The 13938-nt window shown below is 46.5% G+C and overlaps 1 pseudogene; it reads right to left on the bottom strand.

Moving 5' to 3' along the window:
* Positions 1 to 4546: 4546 nt before the first annotated feature.
* Positions 4547 to 11525, bottom strand: LOC115275984 (annotated as a pseudogene).
* Positions 11526 to 13938: the final 2413 nt, after the last annotated feature.

Below are 13938 nucleotides of genomic sequence, written 5' to 3'. Positions count from 1 at the left end.
TCCTGGCTCTTCTCCCCTGTGGACATGTGTATCTCCCCATTCATTCATGTCATCTTTTTTTATGTTTATTGAGAGAAAGAGAGGGAGGGAGGGTGGGAGAGGAAATTAGCAAGAATGCAGGAGAGCCAGAGAGAGAGAGGGAGTGAGAGAGAGAGAGAGTGAGAGCACATGTGTGTGCTGGAGTGGGGGAGGGGCAGAGAGCGAGGACCAAGCATCTGAAGCAGGCTCGGAGCTGTTGGCACAGAACCTGACGCGGGGCTCAAACTCATGAACCATGACTTCATGGCCTGAGCTGAAGCTGGACACTTAACCGACTGAGCTGCCCAGGTGCCCCCATAACCCCTTTCTTAATGCTGTCTCTTAAGATGATGTCACTCCTCTCTGCAGCAGTGGCTGCCGGCTGGTCTCCAAAATCCGCTTCCTGTTCTCTCATTGCAGGATACCCACATTCCTTCATTCTCTTGCAGCCAGGGGTCAGGTGTGGCCACGGGAGCACCTCCCACCCCGGATGCGAGCGAAATGGATGAGTTGACACCCAACTCCCTTTTCCTTGGCTGAAAGGGAATGTCACACAGAAGGTGGCAAACCAGTGTCAGCCTGGCTCCTCCCGTGACTGTGGGAACAGAGCTGCCTTGCTTACCTGAAACCCACCGTGACTGATATGTGGGAAAGAAAGACACTCTTTGTAGTTTATCTGAACCACTGAGACCTGGGGGGTTATCTATCGGAGCAACAGAGTCTGCCCTCGCTAACGCACACACTCAGAGCAGAGTCTGACTAGATGTGCACCGAGGGCTCTGGACGTTCACCAGATCTTTAAAGCAGTGTGCACATGGCTTGGGTTGACCAGGAGGCAGTGGTTCTACAATGAGAAATCCGTACACCTGCTCTGTAGGGTGTCTGGTAACTGCTGATGCTTTACAATCTCATTACGACTCGTGACTTTCGTGGCATCAGTGTTTCCTCTGTTGCTTCAGTGGATTGACCTTGGAGGAGGAGTAAGTGGGTCCTTTGCCCACGCCGGCGTGGCACCGGGTGTCTTTCAGGCCACTCTCAATCCTGGCAATGGAAAGAGGTCCAGTCTCCACTTGACATTTTCTGCCTCTTCAAATGCCAAAAGTCCTTTCCAGAAAGCTATCGTTTTTATTCTTTTAGTGGCAACAAACATCAGATTACTTTACTCACACGTAGGATGTGACTGACATCCCTCCCCAGGCATTATAGAGGGAAAAGTAGAAATGGGTTTTTTTCAAAGGACCTGGGTTCACATCCATGTTTCCATTTGAATGCCACGCCTCCTAAGTTTTAATCATCTTGTCCTCCACAAAATATTTTGAATGTATTTATCTCCTTTTCTGAGCCTCTTTTGCAGATGACATCCTCCTAGTAAATTTTAATATAACACATTTATGTGGTGCCATAAGAAAACAGGCATTTAACTTATAGTAAGTGTCTAAAACTTGTAAAACATAATCAGAGGCCCAGGCCTTGGTTCTCGGACCAAAGGTGTGATTGTCCCCTTGCACTCTCTCAGCCTTGATGCATTTCTCCTCCTCTTGTTCTACATCATTTCTTGATAAACAACCAGAGGCTCGATTATGTTCCCCCAAAAAGTTTCAGCAAAAGTCTCCAAATTCTCCTCGCTAACCAGGGACAATGTCATCACGACACATTTGAGAGAATCTCTCTGGGAATGCGCACAGCACTAAAACTATGACGTACATTTCCAGAGATTTCAGAAACTCTTTAGAAACTCAAGAGTTGCCGTTCTTAAAACCACTTTTAAAATAGGGAGTCTTGTTTTGGACTACTTAAAGGAGGCTGGAGAACCTGACCGGCCGGCGTGAAGACGGTACAGAATAGATACTCGCTTGTGGTTTGCACGTAACGCGGAAAGGACATGGTGTCCTAGGACTGATGCTCTCGTTTGGGAGACTTCACCAGGGACATCTGTGACAAGTCAATAAAAAAAGAAACTTTCTTGCGTGAAGTCATCAGCTCTGTCTTTCTTTCCTCATTTAGCTTGCTAGTAGCCATCAACAGGAAAATCACAGGCGGGGCAGCTGCGTGGCTCTGTCGGTTAAGCACCTGACTCTTGATTCCCGATTAGGTCATGAGCACATGGTTCATGTGATCGAATGTGATCGAGCCCTGCGTCAGGCTCTGGGCTGACGGAGTAGAGCCTGCTTGGGATTCTCTCCCTCCCTCTGGTCCCCCTTTCAAAATAAATAAATAATTGTATATGTATATAAACTTTAAAAATAAAAGAAATAAAAATCACAGAAAGGTGGACCAGACATACCAATTTCAGTTCGAAGTCTCTATGTACAGTGCAAAGGGCACAGTAATAAAATGGAAACAACATGCTAACTCAAACAAGGAAATAAAATGCAAGGGGCTCTCTGATACCTGATTAAATCGCGCCCATGCTGAATATTACAATGGGAGTCTAAACAACCCAAAGTGACTGTACTCTATTTTTGGAACACAGCCCCTTTCCTTCAAGCTCACTTTTGAGGGTAGAAAGAACAAAAGTTACTAGAGTGAAGAACAAGAACCTGGTTTCTTGACCAGCGGGGGCATGGACCACGCTTTGTTTACAGATGACAATCTGGCCCAGAGACAGGACTCATTAATGGGGAGAGGGGAACTTGAAGCAGGAATACTGATAGAATATTATGTGTCAGAAAATCCTGTTGAACTGCTTATACTCTGTGGTGACAATCTTTTTCGCATATAGTAGTTGAGAAATGAAGGAAATTTCTATCTTGTACTTACGTCTCATGTTTAAGAAGATCTGAACCGTACCGAGGGATATTTTTATTCCACATTCTGCTTATGCATTGTAAATCTTAAGGACGCAGGTTTCAAATATTTCACAAAACAATTGGTGGGACTCCATGAGTAGAGTCGGAGAGGCATCGATGGCCCAGGGCAAATCAAAACCTCTTGGAACTTAAGGACTCTGTCTGTTTGGAAGCACACAGTCGCCCTGGCCACCACTGCTGTTCTTACGGGAAGATGGAGAGGCAGGCGTGATGCTCATGCCACACACAGGAAAAGACAGCTACTGGACTGTTCCCGTTCTCAGACCACCGGGAGATGGATTCGTCCGGGGTAGTACGTTGTCCAGTGTAAGAAACAAAACGAAACAAGAAGCATTCGTAACATCGACATATTAAAGATACTGGGAGTTCAGTCATTTGACACCAGACTTTCTGGTGAATTTCTCATTTCTTTCTGTGTGAGAACATGAGGTAGTAGCTGAGTCAGCCTAGAATTTGTATCTACTGTTACAGAGACGGACCTCGAGCCGCATGAGAACGGCGTGGCTTAATGGATCAGGTCATGGCTCCGATCAGAAGATACACGTTTCTGTCCTCGTTCCGAGTATAGCCCATGGTCCCTAGTATATCCGCCTCCATAAAGAGGGTCCTGTGACATCATATGACCTAACTGCACATACTGCCTCTGACTTCACAGCTTCCAAGGGTTTGCACCTTGTGACTGCCTGTCACCTCTCACTGTTCTGACCCAGATCATTTTCCCTTTGGGACAATCAGTACTTTATGCAAGTGTATCCAACAAGGATACACTCAAAGTTCAAAGCAAGAAGTTTCCAGCATCGTCTCTCCACTGGCCACCAAAACATGATGTGTTCGGCGTTCACTTGGGTACACACACATTCCCCCCACACTCTGCTCTTCCAACGGGCGTCTGAAGAGACTAGCCCTCTTTCGTGATTTTCTTGTTTATCTTTCTTTCCTAGCTGTGGTCTAGATACTTTCCATTTCTTTCATCTTTCAAAATGATGTTCAGGCTTTTGATGAAGGGTTTCCCCCCTAACACTCCTCCTTTGATTTATGTCCGTGCCCTTACTTTCTCTGTAGCCTGTAACTTCTCTTAAGAAGATATTTCTGGCATAAAAAGTAATTCCTACTGGCAGCAGACTTGAAAGGACTTTAGAACCCTTCACTGAGTTTGATGAGATGTGAATAAAAATTAAAGGTTCATTTTCTTCCACTTAGGAATCTGGCTCTTCTGTAAATATAAGGCAATCAGCCATGATCAGTTGGCTTCCAGAAAACCTCCATGCTTATTAAATGTTTCAGAAATGTTGGAGCCAATCTTGAAAAATATTCTAGAGGAGCTCAGTTAAGACATATGGATTTTTTTTTGGTCTGGCCAATTTTCTACTTTGCGATCATTTCTTTTCATATTTAACTCCCACTCTGCCAAGACTTGATAAGCTTCCCGTTTCTGTAGGAAACGATGTGTCTTTCCCCCCCTTTTCCCTTTTTCCTTCTCCTTTGGCAGTTATAACACCTGTGTTTATGCTCGTTGGTGCTCGTCTCTGAGAGTATACTTAACAACTAACTAATTATAATTAAGATAATAAAAATCATGATAAAGTTATCTATCAAAACTAATCAGCATCTTAACCCTTGTTCTTTTCTTTTCAGACACTGGAGTTTATTTCCTATGGACGTTTCTTTTTTTAAAAAAATATAATAACCAGTTTGCATCTCACAACATTTTCAATCAGTCAGGGAGTCCTTGGCCAGGACCCCGTGGGGTCGATGTGGCGCTGCCCAGGTCGCTCTGGGCCCATCTCGCGGGGGTTCGGGCCCCCTCCTCGGCATCCTTGGATATCCTTTGGAAGTGCTTGAGGCATGGGCACAGGCAAGGTGGGCCTCCCCAAAGTGTATGTGGCCGGAGAAGAGGAGCTCCCGGGACCCAGGCTCCCCTCCGCACCCCAGCTAGCACCGCCCGGGGCCCAAGACCCTGCTCCTCTGCGGGCCAAGCCGGCTCCCGTGCGGGCGGACGGCGGGCTCCGGGGCTGCGGCACGCAGACGCCCAGGCCGCTGGTGCAGACCGCCAGCAGCACCTCTGCATCGCTGCAGGGGCCGCCCGGGGCTGACTGCGTGTGCAGCTCTGGCCCCCCCCCCCCACCTGCTGGTCAGCTCCTGCTGGAAACCTGTGGTCCTCCTGCTGGGGTCCTGCTGGGGCGTCGCCTCCAGAACAGGCCCCACTGCTGGAGGTCACGGCAGTGTGCCCGGCGAGGCCGCCGCCCCATCCCGCACCAGCAGCTGCAACCTTCCAGCTTTTTCCAAGCAAATATTGGCCCCCAGGAGTGCCTGAGGGCTTGATGCACAGCTCAGGTCTTGCTGGGAAGGCGGGAGGGTGTTGGGCCTCACGAACCCTTGTTCTAAAGTAGAAGCCCATTAGAGAAAATGGACTCCAACCCCTCCCACATATACATTCTATTTTCAGTTCTATATTTTTCTATTCCCATAGATTAGACATCATCATTATTACGTCTGTTATTTATACAAACAATACTTAAGTATACTATAAGCAAAGGGCTCACTTCCTAAGTGGAAAGTCGCTGTCTTCAACAGCGAGTCTATTTCAGTGTCTCTTGTCAATGTCCTCAGGGTTTCCACGTGGCTGTCAGGAAATCTCTTTCTAGAACAGGCGGCTCTGTTTCAGGGGGTCTGGACTTCCCAGCATCTGCAGTCTCCGCTAGCCCTGAAATCAGGCTGCCTTACTTTACCATGACTTCCTTCCTCCAAAGGTATCAGGCAGGAACTGTATGGCCACTTGTCACGTTTGCGATCTATATTGCTGCTATTTTGGACATTCAGGTCACAGTCACTCACACATGTGACTTCTGAGGGTATGCAACAAAATTCTTCCTCTCGTTTAAGGTGGATGTTTAATACTCATTTTTAAATTGTGATTTGAGGGGCACCTGGGTGACTCAGTTGACTTTGGCTCAGGTCATGATCTCATGGTTTGTGGGTTAGAGCCCCACATCGGGCTCTGTGCTGACAGCTCAGAGCCTGGAGCCTGCTTCAGATTCTGTGTCTCCCTCTCTCTCTCTCTCTCTCTCTCTCTCTCTCTCTCTCTCTCTGCCCCTCCCCCACTCATTCTCTGTTTCTCTCTGTCTCAATTAAAAAAACCCAGAAAATAAAAATTGTGATTTGAAATATTTTGCATCTTAAATCTGGCTATCTTTAGTTTTTTAAGTCTATTTATTTTGAGAGAGAGAGATACAGAGTGAGAGCAGAGGAGGAGCAGAGAGGAAGGGAGTGAAAGACCATCCCAAGCAGGATCTGACTGATGGTGTGGAGACCGATTCAGGGCTCAAACCCACAAACTGTGAGATCATGACCTGATCCAAAATCAAAAGTTGGATGCTTAACCTACTGAGCCACTCAGGCACCCTCAAATCTGGCTTCTTTAAATTCAAGCACAACACTTTGGGTTTTCTGATCCAAGCGTTACTATTCTTCTCACTTAATTCACAATTAAACCTTCATTCTCTAATCATAAGGAAGATTATTTTCTCAAGGTCAAGCATGAAATCACGCCCTGTGTGTTTCGCGTGGCCTCATTTGTTTGACGGAATCACACCGACAAGCAGAACACAGTGAGACGGTGAGAAGCGGGTTGGGGGAGATCAGGGATCGGTGTGTGTGTCAGAAACTAGCAGTCAGACTTCCCCCCAGAAGTACAGTGAGCTCTTAAAGTGTATGTCCCGTAAGGCACCCTCAGAATGCTTAACTGATGCCGCCTGTAGATAAACCACGGTCATGTATTTATTACATGCTCTACCTGCACTGAGTTTCTATCAGCTAGTGCGTATCCATGTTATTCATGTAGACAACATTCATTGTTTCATTGGTTAGTTACCATCAAATGGTAATAAATATGTTAAGACCTTATCAGTGCAGCTATTAGATTTTCCCTTTAATGTAGCCACACACTCAGTGCACGATATAATCATATAGCAACTCAATCTCATTCCGGAATGGAAGAGTCCTCAATGGTCGAGATGCCCGTGCTGGTTCATCAGGAAATCTTTTTAAATTCCTGGAACTCGACACTGCCTGGCAATAAATGTGCATAAACAAAGATGATTTTTGATAGCCCTTTATTAACACTCAAGATCACTACACTCTTCTTTGATTTATCATTTCACTCAACCAAGGAAACTCAAGTCTGCCATGGTCTCCTATTATTTTACTAGATTGTAAGAATCGGGTTTCAATAGAGAAAACCATGATTGTGCAGCCTCATATAAACACCAGCTGGTGGTTCAATGAATTGAAGAGACGTTGGCACAAATCGATTACCGTGATAAAATTGCCTAGAAAAACAGAATTACAACAGAGCTTGCATTTGGTCACACACATTACCTTTCTTACATGTAAGAACTCATTCATTTTTCAAGAACCTTAGGAGTTAGATCCTATTACTTTTATTATTTTTCATGTCAGGAAAAAGGGATGTAGGGCTAAGGTCATACAGCCAGGAAGGAGAGGAGACAGGACCTGACCCCAGATGGGAGTCCCGTCTCTGTGGATGGATGTGCAAAAGGTTTTCCCCAAGATGGCCAAGAAATACATGTTGGTGACCAAAGGCATCTCAACTGAGTGACACAGTCCACATAATAATAATTAAAGAGAACAGAAAAACCTCTCTTTTAAGAAGCATGAGGGGTGCCTGGGTGGCTCAGTTGGTCAAGCCTCCAACTCTTGATTTCAGCTCAGGCCATGATCTTATGGTTCATGGGATTGAGCCCCAATTTGACCTCTGTGCTAACAGTGTGAACCTGCTTGAGATTCTCTCCCTCTCCCCTTCTCTCAAAATAAATGCACATTAAAAAGAAGATTTTAAAAAGAAACATGGAGAAGTTTTTTGATTTTTTTCATACGTACTTCCAATGACATAGTTTTACATAGTAAGGAAAGAGAAAATCAAATAGGATCGCAAGGTGGCATTTTGAGGGATAGCTCCAAAACAAAAACAAAGAAATAGTTAGTCAATATGACAAATGTCATTGAGAGTCAAAGTGAGAATGGGGCAGGGTTCCCGGTGCTCAGCAACACGAGTGTCACTCATTACCAAACGAGAGGAATGTCAGTGGTGTGGGGAGAACAGGAGCCATGGGGGGTGGAGAAGAAGTGAGCGTCAGGGAAGGACCAAACGTGCTCTGGGCACACGTGTCTTCTGAGAGCCTGGTGAGTGAGCGGGAGCAGAGGACCGTGCTGTCCACCAGCGGGAACCTTCAGGAAAGCGTTTGAGGACGAGAGATGCTAAAACCTCACACTACTTTCAACTGCCCTTTGGTAAGAAAGGAGAGGCTGTTTACATTTAAGACTTCCACATACTATAAAAAAAATCTAAAGGTCTAGTATAATTGCAATTCCAGAAACAAGGAGAGAATAGAGCAGGAAGGAAAAAAATAAACATATTTGAATTAATATGGACAGGAACTTCCCAAAATTAATGACAGGCATCACGACACAAATCCAGCAAGTTCCAAGAGCACTGAGCAGCGTAGGTAAATAAAAATATATTTATGAAAATAAGTAAATCCATATTTATGGAACTGTATATATTAAATATTTATTTAAAATTTATACCCAGGCGCATACCACTCAAATTGCAGAGAATCAAATACAAACACAAGAGTTGAAGAAAGCCAGAAGGAAAGAGGAAAGCTTAGCTTGTAGAAGAGGGAAAATAATTACATCAAACTTTTCATCAGAAACCATACAAATGAGAAAGTAGAGTGAAGTATTCAAAATCTTAAAATGTCACAATCCTACAATTCTACGCCCTCCCAAATTTCCCTTCAAACGTGAAGGAGAAATAAAGATTTTCTCAGACAAACAAAAATTTAGGGATTTCAATGAATTGTACCTCTTTTTCCAAGAAATTCAGACAGAAGGAAAATAATCTAGTTTGGAAACAGCTCTCCATGAAGGAAGGCAACAGAGCATGAACAAATGAAGGCCAAATACAATGTGTAATTTACCTTGATTAATTGATCTGAGACAAAGTTGTTCGGTTAAAGTCCCAATAGTAGCTGTGTGTTAGGTGGTGACAGCACAGCGACGAGTGGCACAGGCCACTGGGGACAGGGAGTGAGTGGTCACAGTCTGTCACGAGCTACTTCATGCTTGTGTAGTGGTTTAGTGTTATTTGAAGGTGGAATTGAATTACTTAAAAACGCATATTTCCTATGCTCTTGGGAGCATTTATTTTCACAAAAGAAAATATATCTGGTATAGTAAGCATGGGCAGGGGGGATGGAATCCTATGAAATCCCTGTTAGAATCAGAAAAGGCAGATAAAGGGAGAAGCCAAGAGCAAGTAGAGCAAATGGGAAGCAACTCCACCAACAGTGGACATTAATCCAAGTATGGCAGGCGTCCCTTTCAAGGCCAATGGTCTAAATACACCATCAAGAGACACAGGTTGGCTGAGTGGATTAGAAACAAAACAAAACAACAACAAACCAAGAAAACAAAAACCAACTACGTTTTCTGCAAGGCACCGACTTTAAATATATAGACTCCGTTTTAAACGTGAAGGTGTGGGCAGAGAAAGAAGCGGGAAGGACGATGTGGACTCAGATAAAGCAGACGTCGGAACAAGGAAGATTGTCAAGTCGATTCTCCAAAAACATGCAAATTGTAATTTTTTATGAGCCTACAAGAGAATACCAGCTCGCATAAGGCAAACCCAGGCAGAACTGAAGGAGCCGTGGGCACATCCACTCTCAGAGTCGAGGATGTAAATGCCCTTCTTGCTAGTGGGTGCATGAAGCTGGCAGAGTGTTGGTGAGGGTCCAGCTGCCCAGAACGCTGCCGTCACTAACGTGGTCCAGCTGCCCAAATGCTCCACCCAGCCGAGGGAGGACACGCATTCTTCTCAGGTTCACATGGAACATGAACCGAGCTGTGGACCACCTTCTGGCCAGAAAACCCCACCTCAACATACCTAAAAGCATAGGAACTATGCTCTTGGACCACAGGGGAATTAAACTACAATTAAAATCAGAAACTAACTCAAATAACTGGAGGCTAAAACCATACTTCTAAATAAAAGGTGGGTCAAAGAAGTCTCTAAAGAAATTTAACCATATTTTGAAGTAGATGAAAATAAAAATAGAATTTGTCAAAATGTGTGGGAGCCGTGAAGACAGTTTTCAAAGGACAGCATACAGCATAGCTCACAAGCATTAGGAAAAAAGAAAGATGTGAAATCCATAACCGGAGACGTCACCTTAAGAAACTACAGAAAAAAGAGCAAATTAAGCCAAAGCAAGGAAGAGAAAATCAATTTTTTAAAATACTGATTTTTTAGAGAGAGAGGGGGAGAGAGTCCCAAGCAGGCTCTGCATGGTTGGAGGTCTTGAACTCATGAACTCTGAGATTATGACCTGAGCCAAAATCAAGAGTTGGAGGCTTAACTGACTGAGCCACCCAGGTGCCCAGAAAATAAAATTTTAAGGTTAGATTGGATATCAATGAAATTAAAAACAGGAAAACAATAGATTAAGAGGGCAAAATCAATAAACTCCTCTGGCTTTGGATGTAGGGGTGGGGATACTCTTGGATTTGCTCATGTTGTCCGTGTGAATACCCATTACCACCTGGTACACAGAAACCCCGGAGCAGGAACACGGGATCTGTGTGTCGAGTATGTGGTCCAGGGTTAGTGTGGCTGAGAGTTGGAAAGGCTTGGTTTCAAATTCTCTGTCATTTGTTTCCTGATTTGGGGTAATTATTTAACTTCTGTGAGCTATAATTTCCTTCCTGCCAAAATAGATAACACATTACACCATTGCTTTGTCCTGAGAATCACATACAGGAACATAAAGGCTTGAACTGCAGATTAATAAATAGTGTTTTTAAAAAGCAATTGCTTGGGGCACCTGGGGGGCTCGGTCGGTTAGATGTTCAACTTCAGCTCAGGTCTTGATCTCCTGGTTCATGAGTTCGAGACCCACGTCAGGCTCTGTGCTGACAGCTCAGAGGCTGGAGCTGCTTCGGAATCTGTGTCTCCCTCTCTAGCTTCCCCTCCCCTGCTCATGTTCTGTCTCTCTCTCTCTCAAAAATAACTAAACATTAAAAGAAATTGAAAAAAGCAGTTGCTATCTTGAATCCAGACAACAAAACACAGTTCTAGAAAGAGAAAAGTTCTGATTTTCATGTTTGCTTTTGCTTGTTTCTTTGCAGGGATCTAAAGCAGAGGAGAACATTCCAAGCCTTTCCGGCCGGTCGCTAGCGATGCGGGGGCACCCATCCAAGTGTGAACTCAGCACGCTGTCACGGAGGACATGTATTTTAAGTGTAAAAGGAAGTGACATGTAACTTTTCTGATATTTTAGGATTTCTTTGGGGGCGGATATATGTGAAGAAAAGTGGGAAAAGAAATTGCTGAAGAGCAGAGGGACTATGAAGTCATGCTAGAAGGAATGGGGTCTCTTAGGGGCTGTGGAAATCAGCTCTGAATGAGGGGGAGTGGCCGGGGACCCCCGGGGGGAGGCTCACATCTTGGAAAAGGCAAGGGTATGGCTATAATATCACTAAAAGGAAGGAATCTCTTTTGTTTTCCCATGCAAGTATTCGTCCAATAAATACTTGTTAGCTGTCACTCACCTCTGTGCCAGGCACAGCTCTGGACAGGGCACTGACATGCCCACATGACGTGCCCAAAGCCATCATGAATCTGGTTCAGGCTGTCCAGAAGGTCCACAAACAAGTGAACAATCTCAGAGGGGCCGAGTGCCCCTAAGAGAAAACTGTTTCTAGGGTCAGGGTTGATACAGGGCTGTCTCAACTACACAGGGAGGGTGGGAGGTTTCTAGCACATGGCACGGAGGCAGAGATGACCGAGGAGGCCAGAAAGTGAGTATAGGCAGGAGGACCAAGAGGAGCACCGGAAGGTCTTAGGAAGAGGGGTGGAATGCAGCAGAGGCCCCGTAGCCACAGACGGCTCACTCCAGTGCAGGGGACAGAAGAAGGCTGGCACTGGCCGGCTGGGAACGTCAGGAGAAAGCGGGGCCGGTCGGTTCACCCGGTCTGCTCCCACTTGGAGAAGCGGCTGGGACTTGGAGCTTCAGGGTCAGGGGACAAGATTGGTAGCCCTTCCTGGACCGGCCCTAAGGGGCGCAGCTGGAAGACCAAGCTCCTCCCAGAACCGCGTCTGGCCTCTGGTTAACCCTCCTGCCTCTTCTCTCTGGGAGCTCCATGGAGCCTGTTTGCAGAAGACGGGGAAGGCGAGTTATTGTCTGGCAGGGATGGTGGAGGAGGGCAGGACGGCCCTGTTCTTGCATGTTATGAGGCCCAGGGTCATTCCATAACATCCACGACCCTGCTGTAGGGGTCTGGGCAGCCCTGGCTCAGGCCACTCTGCCGAGCTGGACGTGGTTCCTGACGTGCGGGGCTGTCGCTAGAGCTGGGAGTCTTGGGCAGGAACCCTCCCTCGCCCCGAAACAAGAAGTCCCACCAAGCTGGTCCACCCCTCTTTGGAGCAGCATCACCGAGAGAGACCTCTGAAGGTTGCCTGAAACATGTATTTTCCAAGAGGCATCTGTGGACAAGGGTGGTCCTCAGCGGAGGGGGATGACTCTTCTGGTTCTCCCATCTGTCCTTGAGAGCCGGTCACAGTGGGCCTGCCCTGGGGGACGGGGCACGCCCAGGGGCCAGCCGCCCAGGCAGAGGGTCAGGGGTGGACTGTGGCTTCTGCCCCCAAGGTGAACGGCCCCTGCAGCCCCTCCCCCACGGCACCTTGTGGGTCCCACTGTCCAACCTCCTTGATCGGCATAGGCCCCTAATGAACACAGAGCCTCTCCCTGTCTCAAAAATTATTAACTTCTTGGTTAATTAATTTAAAAAATTTTAAAAAATGTTTTATTTATTTGTGGGAGAGAGAGAGACAGGGTGAGTAGGGGAGGTTCTGAGAGAGAGGGAGACACAGAATCCAAAGCAGGCTCCAGGCTCCGAGCTGTCAGCACAGAGCCTGACGCGGAGCTCCAACCCACAAACCATGAGATCATGATGTGAGCCGAAGCCGGACGCTCAACTGACTGAGTCACCTAGGTGCCCCACTTCTCAGTTAATTTAAATTTCCTCAAATTTAGGGGCGCCTGGGTGGCTCAGGTCATAATCTCGTGGTCCATGAGTCCAAGTCCTGCGTTGGGCTCTGTGCTGACATCTCAGAGCCTGGAGCTGCTTCAGATTCTGTGTCTCTCTTTCTCTCTCTGACCCTCCCCTGCTCATGCTCCGTCTCTCTCTCTCTCAAAAATAAATAAAATATTTTTTAAAAATTTGTATTAGAAACTGTGCCAGGGCTACAAAAATGACATGAACAGACGCCAGAGAGTGTAAGATTCCCTTCCTAGCATGGGAGGCATCTCTATACACAAATAATAAAAATCGTGCAATTTTTCCCACTGTAATCATACAGCAGTAAAGAATTACGTTGGTTCAAGGACAGAGGGACTGAGCCTGGACGGATGTGAGAAGGCGCCTGGGTGACGCAGGCCACTGGGATCCCCACCGACCCTGTTCCTGTTTCCTCCCCAGGCTCGTGCTCAGCCCCTTCCCCCACCCTCCCAGCTTGGAGCCGCCATGACTGTAGAAGAAAGTTCTGGAGCCAAGCCGCACTGGTAACACCTGAGCGGGAACCATGTGGAATGTCCCAGCTGGTCATGCAGGGAGAAGTATTGCCAAGGGTGTGACTCTTCGTATCACGTGCGGGGACACAAAGGGGCACGAGGACAATTGTATGTCCTCATCTTTTCCATCACGACTGCAGTGAGGTAACGTCAAGGCTGACCCTGGAAATGTAGTCACGTGACAGGTGGGTGGGCTCCTTTATGCTCTGAATGAAATAAATGGGTCCCCTTCTACATACAGAGTTTTGGAAAACTCATGCCACATATCCCAACCTCCCCGGGCCTGTGTTCAGGGCCACTGATGCTTCAGGGTGGGTTGATGGCAGTTCTTCACCCCTGGAGGAAGCAGCTCCCGGCAGAACAAAGTCTGGGAAGGAGCCAGAAGTGTTTATTCTCTCCACCCTAAACCACACACAGCAGTTTGCTTCGCTGGCTTGCCAAGGTGTAGCCTTCTA

Source organism: Suricata suricatta, chromosome 13 (assembly GCF_006229205.1).
Source record: "Suricata suricatta isolate VVHF042 chromosome 13, meerkat_22Aug2017_6uvM2_HiC, whole genome shotgun sequence".
Taxonomy (NCBI): Eukaryota; Metazoa; Chordata; class Mammalia; order Carnivora; family Herpestidae; genus Suricata; species Suricata suricatta.
This window is presented reverse-complemented; position numbering and strand designations above follow the sequence as displayed.